This window comes from Geotrypetes seraphini, chromosome 3 (assembly GCF_902459505.1).
Source record: "Geotrypetes seraphini chromosome 3, aGeoSer1.1, whole genome shotgun sequence".
Classification (NCBI taxonomy): Eukaryota; Metazoa; Chordata; class Amphibia; order Gymnophiona; family Dermophiidae; genus Geotrypetes; species Geotrypetes seraphini.
This window is the reverse complement of record NC_047086.1, coordinates 329100603-329123784: the sequence shown is the minus strand read 5'-3', so window position 1 is coordinate 329123784 and position 23182 is coordinate 329100603. Positions and strand designations below refer to the sequence as shown.

Here is a 23182-nt window from a genome sequence, read left to right as displayed (position 1 = left end):
CCTATGTCCCGACCAATCACCGGTTTTAAAAAGTGCAGCAAGTGCCAGCGTGCGATTTCGCTGACGGACCCGCATCGACGCTGCCTTCAGATTCTTGGTCCGGAACACGTTCCGAAATCGTGCCGGCCTTGTTCCACGCTCACTGCGCGCTCGTTTAAGCGGCGCTGCTTGCTCTGGGAGTCGATGTTCAAGATGGAGACTGCCAAGGACATCTCTGCTGCTGCGGCTGTTGAGGTTTCGCCGGTCCATTTGAAACCTACATCTGCGACTCCTGCATCGAGCATCGTGAAGCCCGCATCGTTTGCCCCGGCTTCAGCTTCGAGTTCAGCATCGGCGCCTGCCTCCGTCTCCTCGGTTCAGGTACCGCCTTCCACTGTCCCTCCCGTGGTCATCAAAGTGCCTAAAGCTAGCAAGCAGAAGCACTTGGCCACGAAGGAACGCGAAGACCGTGCAGGAGGACCCCCTTTCGGTGCGGATCCCTCCATATCGGCTTCGCTTCGATCCCTGCTAGAAGCTCAGTTTGTCGAGCTTATGCAAACTATGGGACCCCGGCTTATCGCCAACATTCAGGGTGAGATTCCGACCCCGGTTTCAGGGGGCGGTCCGCCCCCTCTCCCTCCTCCTCGTCGTTCGATCTCTCTGCTCGACGAGGGGGATCGGCGGAGGGCGGCGGAATCCTCCAGGAGGGCTTCCCTTCCTGAAATGCCGCCTTTGGAGCCCATCACACCTCCACGACAACAGGGTGCTAGGGCGGCTCCTGATAATCGTAGTCCTGGGCATACTGCATCGCAGGAGGAGTTCTTCCGCACTCCATACCAGACATGGGTGGCGCTGCGTGAATCCGCATCTCTGCCACCTCTGCGATCCACTGCATTGAGTCCTATCCATTCCTTTGAGGCTTCGAAGGATCAATCGATGCATAGAAGATCTCGTTCTCTGTCCCGTCACCGGGAGGGGCATCGATCTCGGCACTCTTCTCGGCACTCCTCACGTCATTCGGAGGTGTCTCCGCAGAAAAAGATGCAGCGTTTGGGGTACTCCTCGTCGGATGTGTCCCAGCCGGAGGGGCCAGAGTACGAGGAACCATCTACCTCCTATTCTCCATGCCGATCTCAGCTCTCCCTGGACCCGGAGGCTTCCACTTCTTCTAGTCCGTCTCGTCGGCCGGCCTTGGCAGACCAACTGTCTTTCTCATCCTTTCTCCGACAGATGGCGGATGACTTGGATGTGACTTTGGACACTGGGTCTAAATATTCTAAAGAGTATTTGGACACCATGCATTTGCCTCACCCTCCGGCGGAGACACTTCGGCTTCCTCTGCATAAACTGCTGGACCAGACTTTCATGCGCTGTTTTGAGACACCGTATTCCATGCCTGCAGTTCCCAGTAAACTGGATGCTCGATACCGCATCGTTCACCACAAGGGGTTTGAGGGAGCTCAACTTTCTCATCAGTCCCTTCTAGTCGAGTCCTCTCTCAAGCGTTCTCATCCCTCCCAAGTCTACGCTTCCGTGCCTCCGGGCAGGGAGGGGAGAACGATGGATAAGTTTGGTAGACGTATCTATCAAAACTCGATGATGGCGACTCGAGTGCTCAATTACAACTTTTTCTTCTCTTCATACTTGGATTTCTTCTTGCCGGTGCTCCGCAAGTTCATTCCTTTCATCGATGCTCAGGCTCGTTTCCAGTTTGAAGAGGTGGTGGCGACCCTGTCCCAGTTACGTCTTCAACTGATGCAATCCTCCTACGATGCCTTCGAGCTCTCGGCTCGAGCTGCGGCATGTTCGGTCGCCATGCGTCGCCTGGCGTGGCTTCGAACCATCGATATGGATCCGAACCTCCAAGACAGACTTGCAAATGTACCTTGTGCAAGAGCGGATCTGTTTGATGAGTCTATAGAAACTGTTACTAAAAAGCTGTCGGACCATGAAAAGTCTTTTCAGTCTATTCTGCGTCCTAAACCGAAGCCTCAGCAGTCTCGTCCCTCTAGACCGCCTCAAATTTACCAGCGGCGTTATCAACCGAGGCAGACTCCTCCTGCGAGACAGCCTGCGAAGAGACAGCCTCCTCAGAAGACTCAGCAGAAGCCTCAGATGCCGGCTGCACCCAAGGCTACTCAGCCTTTTTGACTCTCTTCCAGGGAGCATAACCAACGTTCTGTCTTCCCCTGTTTTTCCCATAGGGGGTCGTCTCCATCATTTTTGTCATCGATGGGAGTCAATCACCACAGACCTTTGGGTCCTTACCATCGTAAGAGAGGGATACTCTCTTCATTTCCAACGGGTCCCCCAGGACCACCCTCCAAGAGAGTATCCTTCCAACTTAACGCAGACCGCTCTTCTTCTCCAGGAGGCTCAGGCTTTGCTTCGGCTTCGGGCCGTCGAGCCGGTTCCGTTAGATCAGCAGAACCAAGGGTTTTACTCCCGGTATTTCCTGGTTCCGAAGAAGACGGGCGATCTGCGGCCCATTTTGAACCTTCGAGTCCTCAACAAGTTTTTGGTCAAGGAGCGGTTCCGTATGCTGACCCTTGCCTCTCTCTATCCCCTCCTCGAGCAGAACGATTGGTTATGCTCTCTGGACCTCAAGGAGGCCTACACTCACATCCCGATTCATCCGGCCTCCCGCAAGTTCCTCAGATTTCGGGTGGGACATCTACATCTGCAGTATCGAGTGCTTCCATTCGGCCTTTCCTCTTCGCCCAGAGTCTTCACGAAGTGTCTGGTGGTGGTGGCCGCTGCACTCCGGAACATGGGTCTCCAGGTGTTTCCATACCTCGACGACTGGCTCATCAAGGCCCCGTCGGCTCCAGAGGTCATTTCGGCGACCTTGACTACGATTTGTTTCCTGCAGAACTTGGGCTTCGAGATCAACTTTCCCAAGTCACATCTTCAGCCCACCCAGACTCTCCCCTTTATCGGGGCGGTCCTGGATACCATCCAACTTCGAGCGTTCCTTCCTCCTCAGCGCATGGATGCTCTTCTTCTCCTCTGCCAGTCGGTGTCTTCTCGCCCGTCCATCTCAGCGAGACACATGATGGTCCTCTTGGGTCACATGGCATCCACAGTTCATGTGACGCCGTTTGCCAGACTACATCTCAGAATTCCTCAATGGACCTTGGCATCTCAGTGGACTCAGGTGTCCGACCCGTTGTCCCGCCACATTGTAGTCACTCCTGCTCTACGGCAGTCTCTTCTCTGGTGGATGACCTCTTCGAATCTATCCAGAGGTTTACTGTTTCACTCTCCTCCCCACCAGAAAGTTCTCACCACCGATTCATCGAACTATGCATGGGGAGCTCATCTGGATGGTCTTCGCACTCAGGGGTTCTGGACCAGTGCGGAACGACTCCATCAAATCAATCTTCTGGAGCTCAGAGCCATCTTCAATGCTCTTCAAGCTTTTCAACATCTGCTTCACGACATGGTGGTCCTAATTCGCACCGACAATCAGGTCGCCATGTATTATGTCAACAAACAAGGGGGCACGGGCTCGGCCCCTCTTTGCCAGGAAGCTCTTCGAGTCTGGGATTGGGCGGTCCGCCACAACACCTTCCTCAGGGCTGTCTACATTCAGGGGAAAGACAATGTCTTGGCAGACAAATTGAGTCGTCTTCTCCAGCCTCACGAATGGTCGCTCCACTCCGACCCTCTTCATCGAGTCTTTGCACAGTGGGGGACGCCTCAGATAGACCTCTTTGCAGCCCCCCACAACTTCAAATTGCCTCAGTTTTGCTCCAGGATCTACACTCCCCATCGCCCCGAGGCAGACGCTTTTCTACTGGGTTGGGGGAATCGCTTCCTATATGCGTTTACTCCTTTTCCTCTCATTCAAAAGACTCTAGTCAAGTTGAGATCAGACCATGCCACCATGATTCTAATTGCTCCTCGGTGGCCCAGACAACCTTGCTTCTCCCTTCTACTTCAACTCAGCAGCAGGGAGCCAGTACTTCTTCCAGTGTTTCCTTCACTACTCACTCAACATCAAGGTTCACTACTTCATCCCAATCTGCAGTCCCTCCACCTGACAGCTTGGTTCCTTTCAACATAACTCCTCACCAGTTTTCTCAAGCAGTGAGGGAGGTCTTGGAGGCTTCCAGGAAGCCTGCTACTCGTCAATGCTACTCCCAAAAATGGACTAGATTCTCCTCCTGGTGTATTTCCAATGCCACGGAACCTCAGCGAGCTTCCCTTTCTTCTGTATTGGACTATCTTTTACACCTGTCTCAGTCTGGTCTCAAATCTACCTCCATACGAGTCCACCTGAGTGCTATTGCGGCTTTCCATCAGCCTCTACAGGGGAAACCTTTGTCTGCTCATCCTGTGGTTTCCATATTTATGAAAGGGCTTTTTCATATCAACCCTCCTCTCAAACCTCCTCCTGTGGTTTGGGATCTCAATGTTGTCCTCTCTCATCTCATGAAGCCCCCGTTTGAACCTCTCAACAAGGCTCCACTTAAGTATCTCACCTGGAAGGTGGTCTTTCTGGTGGCCCTCACGTCTGCTCGCCGGGTCAGTGAGCTTCAGGCCCTAGTGGCGGATCCACCGTTTACTGTATTTCATCATGACAAGGTGGTTCTTCGTACTCATCCGAAATTCCTGCCTAAAGTGGTCTCTGAATTTCACATCAACCAATCCATCGTGCTTCCAGTGTTCTTTCCAAAGCCTCATTCTCATCCTGGGGAAGCTGCTTTGCACACTCTGGACTGTAAACGTGCTTTAGCTTTCTACTTGGATCGCACAAAGCCTCACAGAACTGCTCCTCAACTTTTCGTCTCCTTTGATCCGAACAAGTTGGGTCGACCTGTATCGAAGCGCACCATCTCTAACTGGATGGCGGCTTGTATCTCTTCCTGCTATGCCCAGGCTGGATTATCCCTTCCCTGTAAGGTCACAGCCCATAAGGTCAGAGCAATGGCAACCTTTGTAGCCTTCCTCAGATCGACACCGATTGAGGAGATTTGTAAGGCTGCCACTTGGTCCTCGGTTCATACATTCACCTCTCATTATTGTCTGGATACTTTTTCCAGACGGGATGGACAGTTTGGCCAAACAGTGTTACAAAATTTGTTCTCTTAAAATTGCCAACTCTCCCACCATCCCATTGGGGTTAGCTTGGAGGTCACCCACTAGTGAGAATACCTGCCTGCTTGTCCTGGGATAAAGCAATGTTACTTACCGTAACAGTTGTTATCCAGGGACAGCAGGCAGCTATTCTCACGTCCCGCCCACCTCCCCTGGGTTGGCTTCTCAGGCTAGCTACCTGAACTGAGGAGACACGCCCGGTACATCGGGCGGGAAGGCACTGGCGCATGCGCGGTGCGGGCATCTCGAAACTTCTGAGTTTTTTCAAGCAAGACATGCTTTCAAGATGTCCGTATCGGGGCTCTGTCGGATGACATCACCCACTAGTGAGAATAGCTGCCTGCTGTCCCTGGATAACAACTGTTACGGTAAGTAACATTGCTATATCCTAGTTTAGTTAATCTAGTTCTTTGTATATAATCTGCTATGTACTATTTGTTGACTTAAGTCCAGTAGTATATGGGGAAAACCAGAAAACTGGTACTCTACTAAGAAGAGTGATTAAAGGGAAGCATACACAAGTCAGAAAATCAAATCACTCAAAAGGTGTAATGATGAGATTCATACTTCTAGAACAAACACACTTAGGGTCCTTTTATCAAGCCGTGCTAGCGGGGTTAGCGCGTCAGACATTTCATTACGCGCTAACCCCTGCGGTCGGCTAAAAAACTAATGCCTGCTCAATGCAGGCGTTTGCGGTTAGTGCGGCAGGTGGTTTAACGCGTGGTATTACGTGCATTAAACTCCTACTGCAGCTTGATAAAAGGACCCCTTAGAATTAAAAAAAATATGCTCAGAGACACAAAGGCAAAAACGAGCTACAGCCCTAAGAAAAAAATTGCCTCACCACGCAGTCATTGCATATTATAGATTCAAGTGACAGCAAAATTTGTTGCTGTAAACTAGCATAGAGCGAATTTTCTTATACTTTAAGCTGTTACAAGCAAAACACTTAGCTTGACCAGAGGTTCTGATGGGGCCCGTTTCGATCCTGCATCGGGGAACTGAGTGGAGAATTCAATAAACTCTCAAAAAATGTGGTGGTGTCTCAAAAATTCAAGTTTCATTCATATATATGAGCCTCCTCCACTGATTTCTCCAAGCTTGTTTTAGAAGTATGAATCTCATCATTACACCTTTTGATTGATTTTCTGACTTGTTTATGTACTATTTGTTGGCAATAGCCGAATATAAATGATTTAATTGTAACTATTATAAAAATTTGTGCTGCGTTTTGTACTAATTATGAAGAAAATGCCATTGTATTGCTTATTTCTCCTCATCTCCTTTGCTTTGTAAAGGGGATGGGAGCAAATATTTTGTTCCCATTTTCTTAATTGGAGAGGGCTGTCTTTGGCTTCATTTAGTCTCCACCCTGTGTTCTAGATCAGTGTTCTTCAACCTTTTGATACCTATGGACCGGCGGAAATAAAATAATTATTTTGTGGACTGGCACCGGTCCTCGGACCGGCAGTTGAAGAACATTGGGCTAAGTGATGGGCCAGACTCCGCCTATCTTCACCCAATCTCCACCCCAGACCCCGCCCCCATAATAATACTAATTGTAGCACCATTTTTTCCATTCATTTTTCATATATGTACACAATATAATTGTATTAAGACCACATAATGGTTAACCACAAAATTAAACTACTCAAAGTTAACTATGCTTCTCAATATTCATTCCTACCAGAACACAGATAACCCCATGTAAATATATGATCAAAAACTAAAAGTACTAATATATACAAAGAAACCCTAAGATGCAAGACTCTGCATGCAATACAACCCCAGAGGAAAAGAAACAAATGCATTTCTTCCTGAACAGACAGCAGATGTAAATCAATCACTAAATTGAAACATAAAATCATTCCCCCTACTGTTGTTGTCTCCCTCCCTCCATGCTGTGCCTTGCCTTCTGGCCTGCCTCATCTGGAAGCCTTCCCTCTGACGTTGAGTTGTCAGAGAGAAGGCTTCCGGTTCAGTCGCAGGATGTGCGTAGGAGCCTCTGCTCATGGCTTTGTGCACTGCAGCACTGAGGAAGAGGGTGCTGGCTCGAAGACAATGCTGCATCGATCGCACCATGGACTGGTGGCTGAAGATCACTGTCTGGGGCCTGATGCACGGGCCGGCCCTGCAGACCAGCAGGAAATTTGGACCGGCGGTTGAAGAACACTGTTCTAGATTGTGATCTCACTAGGGACAGAAAGAGAACCTGCATATAGTTTATGTAAACCTCTTTGATTGTACCTACAGAATGGCTATCCCCCCTGTTATTTAATCTCTATGTTAGACCTGTCCTAGACATAGCCTGCAAGTACTCTGAAAAATAAGAAACTACTTTCAGAGTCTGACTTCACCCAACTACTCTATGCCTTAGTACTCTGCCACATGGATTATTGCAATGCACTATTCAGTGGTCTCAAACAGTGAAGAATGTACAACATCTCCAGCGTGTTCAAAACGTGGCCATCGGTCTCCTAAAATTGCTCCGTGCCCATGACCCTGTCTCCCAGGCTCTAGCGTCGGCTCATTGGCTGCTTGTAGCCAAACGCTGTGCCTTGAAGGGCCTGTTGCTAGTGATCAAATCTTTGTACAATATGGCCCTGGCTACATGATGGCTAAGCTTCCTCCGTACGTGCTGAACTGGTCCCTCTGCTCTAGGGATGAAATGCACCTCAAAACAACTCCTGGTCTTGCCCTTCAACTACAAACCGCCAAACGACGATCCTACTCCACGCCGAGCCACTGGAATTGACTGCCCTTGCATATCAGATCCCTTCAAGTACTCCTCAGCTTTAAAAAAGTAATAAAAATATACCTCTTCACCTAAACCCCTGCCCTTGACTGATGACTACAATGAAATGTATATTGTTACCAGAACCAGTATGTTACATAAGAAAAACTTGTACTGAAAACCTTGCACTGTAAGGAGAACTATGGCAAATTGTAAACGGTAAACTGTATATTATGTTTATTAGACCCTAGTATGTGTCAAGTTAGGATAAAAACCTGTTTTGTTAGCTTGTACTGAAATTATGTATGTTAACCAGTAACCCGTTCTGAGCTCTTTGGGGACAATGGGATAGAAAACAAACAATAAATACTTTATACAGTATACTTCATTGTGCCCAAGAAAGACTCAGATGACTGGAGGCCAATCCTGGATCTGAAGTCAGTCAATATAGCACTAAAAGTGCCCCGATTCTGGATGCTGCTTGGCTGGCCCGGCCCTTCTCTCTGACATTAGAATTGACGTCGGGGGAAGGCTGTGGGCTGGCCGTGTGCAATCGTTGCATGCGCCTTTCCCTTCCTTAGTTCCCGCGGTTATAGTTAAATGCGGGTGGCGGCGGGGGGTAGGCAGGCTTTGGAGGAATCAATAGCAGAGAGGCAGGCAAGCTTTGGCTTGGAGGGAGGGAGGCAGGCAGGCTTCGGCAGGGAGGGAGAGGGGCAGGCAGGCTTTGGTGCAGCAGGGAGGGAGACAGGCTATCTTCAAAGGACAAAGGACAAAGTTTCAAGTTTATTATGGTATTTGATATAATCGCAGTATCCAAATCCAATGCGATTTACAAAATTAAAAGTAGGTAAAATAAAAAATAGATTTTTTTAACAGACAGGGCATTGAAGACAATTATGACATAAAAACACTAAAGAAAATGAGGGGGGGGGGGAAATGGATTAAATACAATATAAAAATAAATGAAAGGGTGGGTAAGGAAACAGAAGGTTAGGGGACAGTACCATCTTAATCTCTACTTAACAGTGTTCCTGGTCCAGATAAGTTCAAAGAAAGAAGTAATGTGATTAAGAAAGATCAGTTAAAGGCATCCCTAAACAGCCAGCTTTTTAGTAAGCCTTTGAATTTAATTTTTCTTCTCTTATATTGAGAGGAAGAGAGTTCCAAATTTGGAGAGCTGTGACTGAAAAGATCAGATCCCTCCTTGAATAAATGTTTTTAGTGAGGGAGTTACCAGCAAGGATTTTTCTTCTGATCTGAGAGATTTTACTGGCGTGTATGGTATTAAAAATCTTTCTAAAAATGCTGGAGCTTTATTTACTAATATCTTATGTGTCAATAAAGCTATTTTATAAGTAATTCTGTGATTTACCGGTAGCCAATGATTTTCTTAACAGTGGGGTTACATGATCAAATTTTTTCCTGTTCATGATAATTTTTATTGCGGTGTTTTGGAGAATTTGTAATCTACTCGTTTCTTTTAAGATAATCCCTTTGTAAAGAGCGATACAATAGGCTGGAAAACAGTGAGGGGGAGGGGCACAAACTTGGGACATAAGGAGGGATGGAGGAAGGGGGCATTAACTTGGGATATATGGAGGGAGGGAATAGAAAAGAACAATTGTTGGGCTTGATTGTGTGAGAGAGGGAAAGAGATGGGTACACATGGGAAAAGGAAGAGGAAAATTGGGCATAGAGAGGAGTGAGGTAGAGAATAGAATAGAAGGATGAGAGGGAGAAATGTTGGATATGGTGGTAGTGCAAAAGGGTTTCCACATGTTGTGGAAAATATGCACCATTAGAGCATATTTTGTTTCTTCCTTTAAATTGTTGGTACAATCTTTGATCTTGAGTCACTTGGATTACTGTAATATTGTTTAATTTGCTGGCATTGAAAAAAATCTTTATAGGTATCATCCAGAATGCAGCTGTTCGATTGATTTTTAAGCTGAATAAGTCTGACCATCTTACCCATTTTCTTCGCGACTGGTTGCCTGTTGAGGGTTGAGTGAAATTTTAAGTTTGAATGTATTTGTTTCAGGGTGTTATCAGGTCAAATACCAAACTATCTTGGCCCAAAAATCCTGGTTTATATTCGAGTATATACGGTATTTTCAGTGTCTTTATTCGTATCAAGCAGCATTGTGAGATAAGGATCTCAAATCTATGATATTAGCCTCTAGCTCTTATCAACATTTCAGGAAATCAGGGCTGTGGAGTCGGAGTCGGAGGAAATTTCGGGTACCTGAAGTCGGAGTCAGAAGTACAAAAAACTGAGGAGTCGGAGTCGGAACATTTATCTACCGACTTCATTTTTGAACTTGGCATACCAATCACGAGCGATTCTTTCAGCTATAGCACTCACTATATACACAGCACAAATGTTGCGAGCAGCTTCTGCGGCCTTAGAATCTTGATTAAAAGCAAAAAGAAGGTGGTGTCGAAAATGCTCATTTCTCTCAACTTGACATTCCATTTTAACGATCTGAAAACTTTACCCAACAACTTCCAACTTATTGTGCCGATATTGCTTCTGATGGAGTCCTGGATGCGGGATTTTAAACTGAAATTAAATTGGGACAAAACTAATTTTTTTTTCATTTTGTCTCAAAAGATCCCTCTTGAACCAATAATGAAGATTAATTCAGTATCATACACACTAAGTCCAACAATTAAAATACTGAGAGGCGTTCTCAATCAATGCTTGACTGTGAAGAATCAGATCGATACAGTCGTCCAAAAAGGATATTATACTTTATGGAAATTACACACCATTAGACCCTATTTTGAGGTTGCTGCTTTTAGAACCCTTGTTCGGTCACTATTTTTGGACCTATTGGACTATTGTAATATAGTCTATCTGAAAAACACCAAGAAAAATATGGTTAGACTGACCTTAGTGCGTAATATGGTGGTAAGATTTATGACCTCAGGAAGTTTGATCATGTGACACCTTGCTACCGTGAATTGCATTGGCTTCCGGTGGAGACTTGGGTAATTTTTAAGTTGGGATGTTTACATTATTATTATTATTTTTTTATTATGCTTTTGAATACTTTACAATATCCAATATTTCCAAAGGAAAAAAGGAAACAAAATCACACAAAGTAATACATAATCAAATCATACATACATAATTCCTTTCAAGCCCACATCAATGGGGAGAACATGTTACTATTTCTAATCAAATAAATTTAAGAAAACTAAAGGACAATAATTCTCGGTTTGTACTAACCTACCTTGAATCATTCCTTACTATGAGATATTAAATTAATTACTCCTCTTATTCTCAGCTAGGTGAAACAAAATCATTTCTATTCTCTCGCAACTAGAAATTGTTGTAGTTGAATAGGATCCCAAAAAGCATATTCAATATCTTGTAACTTAATTAAACATTTACAAGGAAATTTCAGGTAAAAAGATGCCTCCAGAGCCAAAACTCTATCCTTCAATTTCAGAAATTCTTTCCTTCTCAATTGAGTGGTTCTGGAGACATCCAGAAAAATCCTAACAAGATCCCCACAAAATTTCATTAACCTGTTCTTGAAATAAAGTTTCATAATTAATGTCTTATCCATCTCACTCATGCATGTTATCACCAGAGTGGACCGACTCTGGATCATATCCTGTGTATCTTCCAAAAATTCAGTCAAATTTACCTCTGGTGTAGCCAGATGGTCCACCTCCTGGGCAGATTCTATTTTTTTTGGAGGAATATAATAGTAATTATATATTGGAAATCTCTCCGCATTAGCCATTCCCAGTACTTCTTTAAAAAACTTCCTTAACAAAATTTCAGGTGACAATAAATGAGTTACTGGAAAATTGACTAAGTGGAGATTTTTTGCTCTATTCATATTCTCCATAGATTCAATTTTAGAATGTATCACTGTAGAATCTTTAACAGCAGATACCGAGACAGCTTGTAAATTATTACATTGAGTTTCTACAATATTTAATCGTTTGTCCAAGCGACCTAAGTTAGAGTCCACATTTTCTAATTTTGAAGAAACAGACTGAGAAAAATCCCCCATTTGTTTCATCATTGTCCTGAGACGGGATGTTTACATTATAAAGTAGCCTTCGGACTTGCCCCATAAAATCTTGTTGACAGGTTCGATATTTTGTCGCATAAAAATAGTAGGAAAACACATGCTCTGTTTACGTTTCCTTTGGTCAAGGGCTGTAAAAGTAAGAAATATCACAAACATACTCGCTTATCAGGCGGTGTATTATGACTAAGATTTCCGACTAATGTTAGATCTATTTCATATGAACATTTCAGAAAGTTGTTGAAAATCTTTCTTTTCTAAATTTTTGATTAGATACCTTTGTAATCTTTATAACATTCATTATTTTTTTTTTCCTTAGTATAATCTTTTGTAACCGCATTGAAGTCATGGCTATGCGGTCTAGAAATCTGCTGTTATGTTATATTATGTCATTAAATAGAAAGCTTTTATGGGTGCTCTTGAATTTATCTAATCGTACTTCTTCTCTTATGAATAATTTATTTGTTTACTAGATTCTTGGGCAACTAAAGCATTTTATCTGATTGTATATTTACTCTTCTTTGTAAACCGCATTGAACTTAATGGTATTTCAGTATAGAAATGGATTTTATGTTATGTATATGTTATGTTATGCTGCCTCTGTATTGCTGTTCTTCCACCCTCTGCTGCCATTTTCAGCTAGTTGTCTTCATGCTATTCTTTGCCGTTTTCATCTGACTAACTACCCAGTTCAGTTTAGCATTGCTAATATGAACAGTCCTGATAACAAATTGAATGAATCAAAAATATGGCTTGCGGCATGAAATGCTGCAAGTGAAATTCTTATACAATAAACACTGGAATCTTCACCAGCAGGTTTGTGTATTCTCTAGTTCTGAGCTGCAGGTACTCCAAAACAAACCTTTTGCCCCTTCCTAGGTATATACATCCTGTCACGTGCCTTAGAATTCGTCTGTTCCTGCAGGTTTGTCTTTTCTGCTCGTGCTTCATTGTACATTTCTAGTTCTTTTAATTCGTCTTTTGGCACGGGTTTTGCACTTGTGCTGTGGATTTCAGCCTTCAGGGACATTCTTTGGTGAGAGATTGCAGACTTGGGTATTTACATCTTATGTTTCTGAGAGAGCACTGTTAGTAAATCCCTCAGACAGCTTGCAGGTCAGATCGGGTTTCTGGATCGGGAGCCACCTCAACCTGGGTTCATCCACGATAGGGTAGAGCGCAGGCTGCTCCGGTTCCGTGGAGGTACGCCGGGATTGGAACTGGACCGTGTGTCTTCCCTAATTTTCCTGTGAGGTCCTGAGAGTCCCTGTCTTGGGTGACTGAGAAGGTGAGGCAGACAGAAGATCTGAAATCCAGTTTTTATCAGCTCCTGAGGTGTATGATCTCTCTGCTTGCTCTGTTAGTTAGCTGCCATTGATTTCTATTGCAACACATGTCTCTGTGTGTGTTTGTGTACTCCCAAGTTTGGCGATTTTGGGGGAGTTCTGGAAAGGGGTTTATCCCAGGACAAGCAGGCATGATATTCTCACATGTGGGTGACGTCATCTACGGAGCCCCAGCGCGGACAGCTTTTCAAGCAAACTTGATTGAAGTTTCAAGTTTGCTACACTGCACCACGCATGTGCATGCCTTCTTGCCCACTAGAGGGCGCATCCCACCTCGTGGTCCTCAGTTCAGTTTTTTCTGCGGAGCCAGAAGCCCTGTGGAAATTGAGCTCTGCTGTTTTTGCCTTCTGTCACCGCGTCCGGTGGTTTTTGATCGGTCGCTGTGCTTTTCTTCATCTTTTCTTTTGTTTTGGTAGTTTTCGTTAAAAAAAAAAAATAAAAAAAGTTTTCATCCGTTCGGCTCTGGGGGCTCCCTTGAGCCGCGGCCGCGGCCGACCTTGCTTTCGGCCGGTTCGGTTTTTCATGTCCCGTCCCTTGATGGGTTTCAAGAAGTGCACCCGGTGTGAGCGGTTACTTTCCATTACCGACCCACACCGGTGGTGCTTGCTCTGCTTAGGACCCGAGCATCCGACTGACTCTTGCGATCGGTGCTCCACCTTTCAGGCCAGAGCGCTCCGCCGACGCCGTGCAAGGATGGCGGAGCTCTTTGCCGTCGACTCCGCACCGGGGAAGGCCTCGACGTTGGCCTCGGCTTCGGCCCCGGCCTTGACCTCGGCCTCGGGATCCTTGGCTTCGCCGCATCCCTCGACATCGAAGCCTACTCCTTCGACTAAGCCTGCCTCGGGTAAGTCCTCTCTTCCATCCTTGACTCCAGGGTCGACCAAGAAGCCATCTTCGGGCTCCTCAACGGCGGGTGGGTCGTCCTCGGCCCCGCCCAGAACTACGGCCACTAATGCCCCGAGGGAATACTCGAGACTGAGGTCGCCCTCCAGGGAGCATCCCCTGGCCTCGGACATGCCCACCATGGTGGGGATCCCGGCGTTCCAAGATTTGCTCCGAGCACTGATTGCCTCGGAGCTGTCTGGGGCCCTCGAGCACTTGCAGCAGGCTTCGACCTCGACTGCTCCGGCCTCGGGGGCTCCGACCTCGGCCTCGGGTACCGGGGCGGCACTGACCTCGGCCCCGACCTTACCCTTGACTTCGGCCTCGGGGGCCCCGCCTGAGAGAAGCGTAAGGCCCCGTGACAAGGTGCGCAGGGTGCGGCGGATCTCCTCCTCCTCTTCCTCGAGGTCCTCACGGGGCTCCTCACCCTCGGGCCGGCCTGGGGCGAGGCGTCGTCCGAGGAAGCCCAAGCGTTCGCAAGGTTCTCCTTGGCAACGTGGTCGCTCCTCGCCGCTCGGGGGTGAGACCTTGCGGGTCTCGGAGCTCCGCCTCGACAACCCGAGGCTGCTCCGTTCCCCCGCGAGAGGGGGTTCGCGTGACTCCTCACCAAAGAGGAGGGGGCGTGCCTCGGTACCTCGGACACCTGGGACCTCTCCCAGGGGTTTTTCGAGACGTAGACGTTCCCCGACCCCCTCGAGGCCATTGGATCTGGCTTCTTGGGACTCGGGGTCCGGTAGGGAACCGCGCTATTCCCACGAGGCTTCCCCCTTCTGTTCGGCGGAGAGGTCGAGAACCCCCTCGCCGCCCGCCAGACCGTCCTCCTTCTCCAGTTTCGTGCAGGACATGGCACGTGCCTTGGGTCTGGACCTCATGGCTGGATCTCAATACACCAAAGAGTTCCTCGAGGAGCAGGACCTTCCCACTCCCCCGAGGGAAACCCCCCGACTTCCTTTGAATAAGGTCCTTCATCAGACCTTCCTTAAGAACCTGACTTCACCTCTTACGGTCACAGCGGTGCCGTCTAAGATGGAGTCCAAGTATAGGACAATACCACCCAAAGGATTCGATAAGGCTCAAGTCTCCCACCAGTCCTTGCTTGTCGAGTCGGCGCTGAAAAAGACGCAACCCTCCAGAGTTTCTGCGGTGGTCCCGCCCGGCAGGGAGGGTCGAACCCTGGACAAGTTTGGTCGTCGCCTCTATTCGAATTCCCTTATGGCAACCAGGGTTCTCAATTATGCCTTTACATTCTCATCCTATTTACGTGGCATGGTGAAGGACCTGCCTCAGTATCGCGAAGCCCTGCCGGATTCCCGTAGGGAAAGGTTTGCCAGGTTCATGTCCAACCTGTCTCAATTGCGCCTGTACCTGTTTCATGCTGTGTACGACGCGTTTGAGCTTGTGTCGAGGGTGTTGGCATTTGCTGTAGCTATGCGCCGGCTAGCGTGGCTACGCACCCTCAATATGGATCCAAACCTGCAGGAACGCCTAGCGGATTTACCTTGCGTGGGGTCCGAATTATTTGATGAATCCTTAGAGGCGGCGACCAAACGGTTGTCGGAGCAGGAGCGCTCGTTGGCCTCTTTGGTCCGTCCGAAACCTCGGGCCATGCCACAGAAACCCGTCCGGCCTCCTCCAAGGCGTTACCCTCAGAAGTCGACGCCGGCTTTTTCTAGGCCTCTGCCACGGCGTCCACCTCAACAGGGAAGAGGGGGACAATCGAAACCTCCGGCGCAGGGTCCGTCCAAGCCAGCGCCGTCCTTTTGACGGGCTATGCGGATGGGGCCGGCCCCCCTCCGCGATCGTGCCGGACCCCCTTCCTATAGGGGGTCGACTCCGGTCCTTTTATGCGGCTTGGACCGAGATAACATCCGACGCTTGGGTGCTCCGGACCGTCTCCGAGGGCTATTCTCTCAACTTCTGGTCTGCGCCGTGGGAACAGCCACCGGGGGCTCGCCCATACAATCGGACCCAGCTCCCCATCCTCCTGGCAGAGGCCAGGGCCTTGTTGAGGCTTCGGGCGGTGGAACCTGTACCCCCCGACCAGCGGGGGGGGGGGGTTTACTCCCGTTACTTTTTGGTCCCAAAAAAGACCGGGGACTTGCGCCCCATTCTAGACCTCAGGCAGCTCAACAAGTTCCTGGTCCAGGAGAAGTTCCGTATGTTGTCGCTCCCGGTATTGTATCCTCTCTTGGAGGAAGGGGACTGGATGTGCTCCCTAGACCTGAAGGAAGCGTATACCCATGTTCCGGTGCATCCCGCCTTCCGCAAATTCTTACGGTTCCAGGTGGGCGAGCTTCACCTACAGTACCGGGTCCTCCCCTTCGGCCTGGCTTCGTCCCCTCGAGTCTTCACGAAGTGTATGGTGGTAGTCGCTGCAGCCCTGAGGTCTCGGGGACTTCAGGTCTTCCGCTACCTGGACGATTGGCTGATCAAGGCCCCGACCAGGGAGGGGGTTATCTCAGCGACCCTACAGTCTATCGTCTTCCTTCAACGACTGGGGTTCGAAGTGAACTTTCCCAAGTCCCAGTTGTGCCCGACCCAATCACTTCAATTTATAGGCGCAGTGCTGGACACTGTTCGCCTCCGTTCCTTCCTCCCTCCTCCTCGTTTGGAGGCTCTGGTTCGGTTGGCTCGTCTGGTTTCTCGGCTACCTGTTGTGTCGGCTCAGCGTATGATGATGCTTCTGGGCCACATGGCGTCTACGGTCCACGTCACTCCGTTCGCCAGACTGCATCTGAGAATTCCTCAGTGGACTCTGGCCTCTCAGTGGCGCCAGGATTGCGATCCTGTCTCTTGTCTCATAGCGGTGACTCCTTCTTTGAGGCGGTCGCTCCGTTGGTGGACCGACTCTTCGAATCCTTCCGGGGGTTTGCTCTTTCTCGTCCCTCCACATCGCAAAGTTCTGACCACGGACTCCTCGGAGTACGCATGGGGGGCCCACCTCGACGGTCTGTGGACCCAGGGTCTGTGGTCGGCGGAGGACCGACGCTGTCACATCAATGTGTTGGAGCTTCGTGCCATCTTTCTGGCGGCTCGAGCATTCTGCCACCTACTCCGCGATCAGGTAGTCCTCGTGCGAACGGACAACCAGGTGGCCATGTATTATGTGAACAAACAAGGTGGAACGGGCTCTTGGTCCCTTTGCCGGGAAGCACTGCGCCTTTGGGAATGGGCGATCTCCCAGAACATCTTCCTACAGGCGGTCTATATCCAGGGAGAACGCAACTGCTTGGCAGACAAACTCAGTCGGCTTCTCCAGCCGCACGAGTGGTCGCTCAACTCCAGGGTCCTGCGCGAGGTCTTCGACCGCTGGGGGACTCCGCAGGTGGATCTGTTTGCCTCTCCGGAGACTCACAAACTACCCCTGTATTGTTCTCGGATATACTCCCTGGACCGTCTCGAAGCAGATGCCTTTCTTCTCGACTGGGGAGGGAGGTTCCTTTATGCGTTTCCTCCTTTTCCTCTGATCTTGAGGACGTTGGTTCATCTCAAATCATCCAGAGCCACTATGATTCTCATTGCGCCTCGGTGGCCTCGTCAACACTGGTTCTCCCTGCTTCTTCAACTCAGTGTCAGGGAGCCTCTGCTTCTGCCTGTGTTTCCCTCTCTGCTATCTCAGAGTCGGGGTTCGCTGTTGCATCCCAATCTTCAGTCTTTACACCTGACCGCTTGGTTCCTTTCTCCTTGACTTCGGTTCCCGTTTCTCGGTCTGTGCGGGAAGTTTTGGAAGCCTCGCGCAAGGTCTCGACCAGGCTTTGTTATTCCCAGAAATGGACCAGGTTTTTATCCTGGTGTGCCTTGCATCATCTGGATCCGGATTCGGTCCCGGCGTCTTCGGTGCTGGAATATTTGTTGCATCTGTCGAATTCGGGCCTGAAGATGACATCCGTTCGGGTGCATCTCAGTGCCATTTCTGCTTTCCATCGTCACTTGGACGGCCGTTCTCTCTCGCTTCATCCTCTGGTGACTCGTTTCATGAAGGGTCTAGTCAATGTTTGTCCTCCTCTGAAACCGCCTCCCGTGGTTTGGGATTTGAATGTGGTCTTGGCTCAACTGATGAAGCCTCCCTTTGAGCCTATCGACAAGTCTCTCCTGAAATTTCTTACTTGGAAGGTGGTATTTCTGATTGCGCTCACATCTGCTCGACGGATTAGTGAGCTGCAGGCTTTGGTTGCGGACCCACCTTTTACTATGTTTCATCATGACAAGGTGTTTCTCCGCACCCATCCTAAATTTTTACCTAAGGTTGTGTCTGATTTCCACCTCAATCAGTCCATTGTTCTTCCTGGGTTTTTTCCTAAGCCCCACTCCCATCCTGGCGAGACGGCGCTCCACACGCTTGACTGTAAGAGGGCGTTGGCTTTTTATCTCCAACGTACCAGGTCTCATCGGAAGGTTCCTCAATTGTTTTTGTCCTTTGATCCTAATCGTTTAGGACATCCTGTTTCCAAGCGCACCTTGTCCAACTGGTTAGCTGCTTGTATTTCTTTTTGCTACGCTCAGGCTGGTCTTACGCTCCCGGGTCGAGTCACAGGGCATAAGGTCCGGGCGATAGCAGCTTCTGTTGCTTTCCTCCGGTCTACTCCTGTGGGGGACATATGTAAAGCTGCCACTTGGTCTTCGGTTCATACGTTCACCTCCCACTACTGTCTGGACACTTTGTCCAGAAACGACGGCCAGTTTGGCCAGTCGGTGTTATGTAACCTGTTTTCCTAATTGCCATCCTCCCACCTGCCCTTTTTTGGTTGGCTTGGAGGTCACCCACATGTGAGAATATCATGCCTGCTTGTCCTGGGATAAAGCACAGTTACTTACCGTAACAGGTGTTATCCAGGGACAGCAGGCATATATTCTCACAACCCGCCCTCCTCCCCGGGGATGGCTTCTTTGCTAGTTATGGAACTGAGGACCACGAGGTGGGATGCGCCCTCTAGTGGGCAAGAAGGCATGCACATGCGTGGTGCAGTGTAGCAAACTTGAAACTTCAATCAAGTTTGCTTGAAAAGCTGTCCGCGCTGGGGCTCCGTAGATGACGTCACCCACATGTGAGAATATATGCCTGCTGTCCCTGGATAACACCTGTTACGGTAAGTAACTGTGCTTTTTAGGTGGTTTCCCTGCATGCCCTAGCCCCCCCCTGTAAAATCTAAAAATCACCGTTTTCTGGGTTTCCTGTGGGGTTTTTTTCCCCCCTGGGGTGTTTTAAGGAAAAATTGGCACCCGCAGCGGCCATCTTGGATTTACTTTCAAACGTTTAAAAGTATATTTTTTACCCTTAGAAACTTTGTTTTTGCTCCAGATTTCACAGATAGCCACCTCAGGACAAGATGGCATGCATTCATGCCTCGATGGTGGATTCGTGGCTGCAATTCATGTGCGCTGCGGCCCGCGTTGGGGGTGGGATGTGCGCAGATTCAGCATTTTCCTCCAGAGAGTCCCTCTTTACCTCCACTTCTACCAGAGATGCTTTTGGCGCATCAGGTCCCCCTCAAACGGGTGCGAACCACGCTGCATGGAAATGCAAGAGCAGCTTTGGGGGAGAATGTCTCATTTTTTTACTAAGAGCATCAATCCTGCGGCACGCAGAGCGGCTTTCGCTGCCAGTGCCTATTTCCCGTCTGCAAGTGTCAGATAATGTGTCAGGCTTTCTGGTTGAAAGAGGCTGTGCCTGCTTCTTCCAAGTTGAATCCAGTGCTGCAGATGGGATCTGCCCTCCCTCTGGATGCCATCAAGTCTTTGTGTTTACTTTCAGTGACACCGAAGAGCAGACTGTTGGTTTTACCAGCACTTCTGCCCCGGTCTCTGTCCCTTTGCTGGCGCAGTTTTTTTTCTACAGCTTCCACTAGTGTGGCTTTTCTGGCAGATATTCGGGATCCCACTGACGGCGAGTTCCCTGTACTGGGGTTATCCTGGCTGTGCACAGGTTCTTCCGGTCTGTCAAGTGACCTGCCCTCCTTTCTGAGTCCTCGGGTCCCTGAACCTGATTTCAGACCTCCGGCTGCTGACAGAATGTACCTTCTTGAGTGATCACCGCCTGCTGCCCGCTTCCTTTCTGGACTGGGATGGGATGCCTTTAGTGACTTGGGAATCCCAGGAGGGTTCCCTTAATTGTGCCGGGGTTTTAGCGCTCTTGCTCCCATGGACCCGGAATTCTCCAAGGGTGTAGCTTTGCTGACAGTGGTTTCGGCTGTGGTACAAATCTCTAAATGCACTTTCTTGCTCTCTGTTGGAGGGATTGGGCTCCGGGACATACTCAATATACTTCTTCATACCACAAAAAGGCTCCAAAGATTGGAGGCCTATTCTGGAAATCAAGTCCATGGATACCTTTCTGCATGTACCCCGTTTCTGGATGGGAACGATGCGTTCAGTTTTGGCGGTGGTAGCGCTTGGAGAATTCTTGGCTTCCCTGGATCTCATGGAAACTTACCTCCTCATTCTGATTTTTCAGGAGCATAGGAGGTTTCTGCGGTTTCCTGTACTCAGTCGGCATTTTTGATTTGCAGCTCTGCCTTTAGACTGACAGTGGAGCCCTGTTCTTCCACAACAATCATGGTGGTGGTGGCTGCCCACCTGCGTTTGCAGGGCATGCTAGTCCATCCGTCCCTAGACGTCTGGTTATTCAGGACCCCCTTAATGGAAGAGGGCTGCTGGGTGGTTCACCAGGTGGTTCAATTGCTGGAGCATCTCGGGTGCTCAATTTGAAGTAGAGCCATCGAGTATCAATGCAGGCATTGGAATATCGGGGAGTTCAGTTCCACACGGGCACGAACCAGGTGTTTCTTCCGGACTACCAGACGCTCAAGCTATGGAGTACCATTCAGGCCCTGTTGCAGGTTCCGGTGCCGACAGCCTGGCTGTACCTGCAAGTCCTGGGTCTGATGTTTGTGACCATGGATGTGTTTCTGTGAACTGGAGCACAACTTCGACCTCTTCAACGGTCTCTCTTGGATCGATTGAACTCCCAGCGAGCTTTGCTGGGTGTGAAACTGCTTGGGTTGGCAGCAGCCCGCAGCAGCATGCCGTGATGGCTATCTCCTGCGATGCTAGACAGGGCTTCCTCTGAGGGTCCTGGCCTGGGTGACCCTGCCGACAGATGCAAGCCTGTCTGGTTGGGGGGCAGTTTGCAAAATTATCCAGCTCAAGGCTGGTGGACGGTGCTGGAGTGCAGATGGTCCATCAATCGCCTGGAACTTCGAGCGATCCGGCTGGCCATATTGCAGTTTTAACTCTCTCTCTCCATTGGAAGGCAGTTTGGGTGTTCTCCGATAACGTGACAGCGGTAGATTTGTCCGCCGTCTGGGGGTCGCAAATAGTTCCCTGCTGAGTCTGGGGGCTCGGATGCTCTTTTCACGGGGGCAAAAGCATCTGGTGACTTTGTACGCGGCCCACGTGGCCGGCGTAGACATCGTTCAGGCAGACTTTCTCAGTTGTCAGATTTTGGACCCGGGAGATGGGTCATTATCCAGGATGGCATTCGAGGCCATAGTTCGGTGGTGGGGCTGTCCAGCCTTCGATCTGATGGCGTCCACCTGGAACCGGAAGGTGGCCAAATTCTTCAGCCGATGCAGAGAAGCCGGCAGCGAGGGGCTGGATGCTCTGGTCCAGTCTTGGCCCCGGGGGGTGAACTTCTGTATGTGTTTTCCTCCGTAGTCCCTGATAGGATGCGTTTGGTGCGTTGAGTGCCTGCTCAAGTAGGCCTGGTGATCCTAGTGGCCCCAAATTGGCCCTGGAGAACATAGTGCGCAGATCTGATGCAGTTGCATAGGGACCGGTTGTGGCTTCCCTGTCTCCGGAGGTTGCTTACTCAGGTCCCCATAGCACTTCAAGTTTTGGACTGCTTTGGTTTTACGGCTTGGCTCTAGAGCGCATGGCTTTGACAGCTTGGGGTTATTTTCCTGCGGTCATCACTATGCTGCTTCAGTGAGCGGATCTCTACTGTCTGCCTATGCCAAGGCCTTGAGGTGTTTCCAGGTTTGGTGTGTGAGGGCTTGGGTGGATCCTCGACTTCCTGCAGGCTGGGCTCCAGGGTCTGGCAGTGCCTTTGCTCTGTGTCTAGTTGCGGGACTTTCGTGTTTGGGTCCCACTGCTCTCAGGGGTTCTCTTGCGTCTCTTCCAGACGTTGTCCAGTTCTTGCAGGGGATGGAGAGGCTGCGGCCTCCGTTAAGGATGCCTTGTCCCACATGGGATTTGACTTTGGTTCTGCTTTTGCTGGCTAGTCCGCCCTGCAAACCCCTGGCTCAGATCTCTCTCTGAAAGATCTTACCATCAGGACCGTGTTTCTTGTAGCGGTCCTGTCTGCACATAGAATGTTGGCGTCTCCTTTTGAGATGCCTTTCAGACCATTGGTTTGTTCTGGCAGGTCCAGCTCACAGGGGCCGGCCTGCTTTTATGGCTACCATCTCTAGATGGAGCAGTGCAGCCATTTCCGCTGCTTATATATCGGCAGGGGTGCCACCTCCCCTTGGGGTGGAGGCTCATTCTGACAGAGGCTTCCTCTTGGGCCGAGTCACCCGCTGTTTCTCCTGTGGAGATTTGCAGAGCAGCCGCTTGGGTCTTGCTTCATATCTTTTCCCATGTTTTCCCGACTTGATGGGACGGCTAAGCAATATACTGCTTGTGGAGTTTCTGTCCTGGTGGTGGGCTAATGCCCCCCCCCCCCAAAGTGTTGGGACTGCTTTGATAACGTCCCACTGATGAAGATTCCAGATTTTATTGTACAATAACGAAAGATTAGGTTATTTAACTCTGCTAATCTTCTTTCTTGTAAATAGACTCTGGAATCTTCACACTCGCCCATCTATTCTATCCGATTCGCAGATCGCCTGACAGTACCTGGTAAGTGGATGTCTGTCTTGACCAGCCTCCTTGAGACTCCCATCTGGTCCCTTCTATGTGGGGTTGGGGTTTAGAGGGTCCCTGGGTGGTGGCCCGTCTGCGCCCTCAGGCTGTGTCTCTTTTTCAACGTTATACTGTTCTTTGACATTGTTCCAATTTAAAGTTATACAAAGTTTGGCCGTTTACCACTAATTGTTCTGTTTTGTTTCTCCTGAGTAGAATTGAAATGTTGCGGAAGTCCCCGC

The 23182-nt window shown here is 49.2% G+C and overlaps 1 protein-coding gene across 5 annotated transcripts in view; it reads left to right on the top strand.

Annotated features, from left to right (window-relative positions):
* The window catches only part of PPP4R3B (protein phosphatase 4 regulatory subunit 3B), a 234886-nt gene that overhangs the window by 71059 nt on the left and 140645 nt on the right, over nt 1–23182 (top strand). The window lies entirely within an intron of this gene.